Here is a 5,124-nt window from a genome sequence, read left to right as displayed (position 1 = left end):
AATTTTCACATCCCACCCTCATAGCATGGATTGTTTGATCCATTTTTGTCATTCTTCTATCAAGACTATCAAGCTTAGCTATCACCACCGCTATGCTATCATTTTCCGCATTCACTACTCCCCGACTTACTTTATTTCTTGGATTGTGGTATTCTCTAGAGTGCTTAGAGAATTCTTCTATTAGCTCCTTGATTATCGGGGGCGCCTTCTTCATGAGCGGACCTTGAGAATCTAGCAATTGCCTTGTGGTGACATTAACTCCATCATATAAAATGTAGACCTCTTGTTGGCTATTAAGGTCGTGATGTGGGCAATTTCTAAGCAAACTCTTGTACCTTTCCCATGCTTCATAAAGAGATTCTCTGGGCTGTTGCTCGAAGTTGGCAATTGCTTTCTTTAGCTTGGCTATTTTGGAGGGCGGACAAAAGTGGTCTATGAGCTCCTCTTTCATCTTGGCCCATGTGGTGACTGATCCGGGAGGTAGTGACTTTTGCCAATCCTTTGCAGCTCCTTTGAACGTGACTGGGAGCATGCGAAGAAGCTGGGTCTCACGGGGGACATTCGGTACATTGAAGTAGTCGGCCACATCATTCACTTCGTCCAAGTGCTTGTAGGCGTCTTCATGATCCTTCCCATAAAAAGGAATCTCCTTTAGTTGAGCGAGAATATGGCCTTTTAGTTCGAAAGTGGTGGTCGCGGGAATTGTGGGCTGCACAAGTCCTGGGCCGGTGTCATCGCGCATCCTTTTCTTCCATTCCCCCATGGGGACTTCATCAATATTAGCCATAGTGATGACTAAATCGTCTTCAAACTCGAAGTCGTTCTCGACTGTCGGTTCTTCTTCTTCCTTGATCTCGTATTCGATATCTTCATGAATTGGGTCTTCGATTGTCAAAGAGGCATTGGATGCTCCGGATTTGCTGCTCCTCTTCTTGCTGAAAACGGGCTTGAGGTTTTTGAGTGGCGAGTTCTTTGAAGAAGTGGATTCTCCAACGGCTTTGCCCTTGCTCCTCCTTAGCGCGGATTCCGGGTGTTCAAGAGGGGGGGACCAGAGGTGTATCAGATCCTCGGGTCATGAAACAACTGTGAACAAAACAGAAAACGCGTAAAAAGAACAAAAATAAAATAAAAAATTAAAACTAAAACAACGACGTACTCGCCGAGTCGGCACGAGTGCACTCGGCGAGTTCAAGGCAAAAACAGAAAAAAAATAGTTACTCTAAAAACGGAATTTTATTAAAACTAATCCTACTTACTGACTTACCTTTTGAATAACTTTGTGTGAGATAAATCCTACACAAAGGATCGATTAAATTAGAATTTAATGTTAATTTTTAGAACCGTTCCCCGGAAACGGCGCCAAAAACTTGATGTGTGCAAATTCACTTAGTTTTAAACCTACTTTTAATTATAAAATAACACACAAAGGCAGTGAACCTATCAATTGTTGTATAGTTGGATAAGTAGGGTATCGAACACAGGGAACGGCAAATTAAAATTAAGAACTAATTTTATCTAAATTAATAAATAAAAATGGGGTTTCTCTAGTTTTTCAAGACTAGAAACTTGCTAACTATCACTAATAAAAACTTAACTAGATTCAATAATTGGGAAGGAACTTCTGTTTAGTTCAACTCAATTGACCCTATGGTTGATTTTAAGGTAATGGTGCAATGGATTAATTCTTTCGTTGGTTACCGATTCAAATAATTAGATTTGTATTCACTACACTAATCCTTAGCAAATAAACTAACTTAAACAGTGGCCAGTTGTCTAATTTAATTAAATTCACTAGATTAATTATTCAGGTTAATTTAGACTTGCAATAGTTAACTAATTTGGTCTTTTAATTAACTTCTTGTTGATGGTCATCACACAAGCTTGCACATGAATTTACTCAATTCTCTTATTAACTCTAGTTTCATGTTCATTAATCCTAGACATATGACATAGTGATCACTTAGCATATGAGGTTGATAATTAATAGATGTTCATACTAATCAATTATCTTCCTATTAACAGAAAATTAATTATTACTCACACACAAGGTTCTTTAGCAAGCTAAAATAACAAAAATCACCAACTTAGAATTAATCCTACCAATCAATCAAACCATATTGTCAATTTTGTATCCCCAAACAGAAGTTTAAAGGTTTTAGCTCATAATTGAAGTAAATAACAACAAACAAACAAAGTCAAATTGTTTAACCATAATGATAAAACAAAAGATTAAGTAGGATGATGAAATTTTGCCTCAATTACTCTTCGGGATTGAATTCTAGCTTCTCTCGTCGTCTTCTAGGGTTTTTCTACCTTCTGAATCGCAGTTGAACTCTTCTGAATCGTCCCAGAACTCCCCTCCATCGTTCTGAGGAGTTATATATATATATATATATATATATATATATATATATATATATATATATATATATATATATACACGAATCGACTCGTCGAGTCAGGTGGCGACTCGTCGAGTCCATCTCTCAGTCCCCGTATTGTGATAGGTCTCTTGGATCTCGAGTCTTTATCTTCTCGAATCTTCGATCGGACTCGCCGAGTAGGTGTCATTTTTGGTGTTTTTCTTCTTTGTTCCATTATCGATCTCTCAACCGCTTCTCCTGCTTCCTTCTGCTTCCGAGCTTCATTTTTGGACTGAAAATATAATTCAAACACTTTTAAGTACCTTTTGTCCATAAAATGCAATAATTTAGCTAATAAATGAATAAAAACCTATACTTAATATGAACTAAATATGCACATATCAATACCGCATACCACCCACAGACGGACGGGTAGAGTGAGCGGACGATTCAGACACTCGAGGATATGCTCCAAGAGTTTGTTTTGGATTTTGGAGGGAGCTGGGACACCTATTTACCCTTGGCAGAGTTTTCGTACAACAACAACCATCATTCGAGCATTGGTATGCCACCCTTTGAGCTGTTGTACGGGAGGAGGTGTCGGACCCCCATCTGCTGGGGAGAGGTGGGGCATCGGGTAATGGGTAGTACGGAGATTATGCTTCAGACGACAGAGCAGATACAACAGGTCAAGCAGAGATTATTGACCGCTCAGAGTCGCCAGAAGAGCTATACGGACAGGCGTCGGTCCGAGCTCGATTTTCAGGTTGGTGACCTGGTACTCTTAAAAGTCTCTCCTTGGAAAGGAGTGATTCGATTCAGGAAGAGGGGCAAGTTGGGACCTCGATACATTGGACCGTTCAGGGTAATTGCGAGAGTAGGCAGGGTAGCCTACCGTTTGGATCTACCTGTGGAGCTGGGTCAGATTCACGACACCCCGAAATTTCCATTTGTACGAACCTCATCTATTCAATAGAAGCTAGTTCAGTTTCAGTGATTTTCAAGCTTTTCCGAACAAGTTTGAGTACATTAGGGTTTATGTTTTAGAGGATATCAGGAGAGTGGATGCTCCTGGTTTTGTGAAACTTGGGCATTTCAAGTTTCATACTGTTACAGTCCAACATCAGGAATGAAAATATTTTCTGCCAAAATATTCCAGGACTATAAATAGTTTTCTGAATTAAATTAATTCATTATTCACAATTCCAAATAGAGAAAAGCCATATTCTCTCTGACGGATCTTCGGGTTTTCATCCCAGATTTGTGAGTCTACTTTTCTAAGTGTGTTTCAATACTTGTTAGATGCTCATTAACACAAATTACATGTTTAGATTACAAGATCCGGGAGTTTACCGCCCAAGAACGTTCTTGGGGAGTAAACTCCAAAGTGGAACTTTAATGCTTTCTAGACCCATCCACATGTTAGAGGACTTATCAAGGACATTGTGTATGATCTTTATAGCCTAGAAATCATCCAAGAAACACAAGTTCTAGGAGTTTACGGCCGAGGAACTACCTTGGGCCGTAAACCCCTTTTTAAGGGCAATTAGTGCCCTAAACTCCCCCTAATGCTTAAAGACCTTTACCCTAAATTGCTTGTGCTTATTTTAGGCATCAAAAGACATCAAATACATAAGTTTCTAGGAGTTTATGGCCAAGGAACTCCCTTGGGCCGTAAACCCCTTTTCAAGGGCTGAAATGCCCTAAAAACTTTCCCCAAATGCTTAAGGACTTTAACTACTAGTACTTGTGCTTGTTTAGAACACCAAAAGCTCATCAAAATCACAAGTTAGTAGGAGTTTACGGCCAAGAACCCTTCTTGGGCCGTAAACCCCTTTTTGTGGGACAAAAATCATTCCAAGCAACCCTTAAGCCCTTAGACAATTTACCTTGCAACTTTGGGACTAGAATGGAGAGTAGAACACATCTAAACCACTCCTTGAAAGGAGTTTACGGCCAAGGAACATGACTTGGGCCGTAAACTCCAAGTGAAGGCACCAAAGTGTGCCTCTTGTCCCCATTAGCCTTAGGTAAATTCATGAAAGCCATTCTTGAAGTTTAAGTGCCTCAAATCAATTAAATTCCTAGAGTTTACGGCCGTAAACTCTAAGGTGAAGGACCTTAGGTCGTAAACTCCCATATGGAGTGTTCTAAAGCCTTAAACTACTTCATGTGTTATTCCAATAAAGTTAGGAGTGTTCTAGATGCAAGAAAACACCACAAAACGCCCAAAAACACCCTTTGAGGAGTTCACGGCCATAAACCTATGAGTTTACGGCCGTAAACTCCAAGGTGTGGGGTTTGTTGGATGGTGAACTCCTATACAAGGCCCTTTGATGTTTCAAACCCTTTTGCCTTGTCCCGTAGCAACTTAGATGCAACCATTTGAACCTTACACACTCATAAAAGTGTTTAAATGTTTTCTAAGTGTCTTAAATTATTTATTTAAGTTATTATTTGTCTAATTAGTTATATATATGCTTATTATATGATAACTAGGCTCGTGCGTGTAAACCAGTCTCCGTTTGCCAACTAGCACGGTAGCCGACACTGCAATTCAAACGACTCACCACAAGTGAGTTCATACCCCTTGAATCAACCTTTGAAATGATTTTAAGTGTTTTAAATACTTTATGGGGGGGGGAATACAAGTCAAATACTTATAAGTTATTGCTTCAATCACATGTGATTGCATTTAATCACATGTGATTAATAACTAGGAAAACAACGATTTTTACAACTGTTCAAACTGTTTTTCAAA

At 39.3% G+C, this 5,124-nt stretch overlaps 1 non-coding gene across 1 annotated transcript; it reads left to right on the top strand.

Annotated features, from left to right (window-relative positions):
* The first annotated feature begins 296 nt into the window (after positions 1–296).
* Positions 297–403, top strand: LOC128133114 (small nucleolar RNA R71). The gene has a single exon (XR_008231303.1). It is a non-coding gene; the product is annotated as a small nucleolar RNA R71 (small nucleolar RNA).
* Positions 404–5,124: the final 4,721 nt, after the last annotated feature.

Source organism: Lactuca sativa, chromosome 3 (genome assembly GCF_002870075.4).
Source record: "Lactuca sativa cultivar Salinas chromosome 3, Lsat_Salinas_v11, whole genome shotgun sequence".
NCBI lineage: Eukaryota > Viridiplantae > Streptophyta > Magnoliopsida > Asterales > Asteraceae > Lactuca > Lactuca sativa.
Note: the sequence above shows the minus strand (reverse complement) of the source record. Positions and strands in the feature narration are given on the sequence as shown.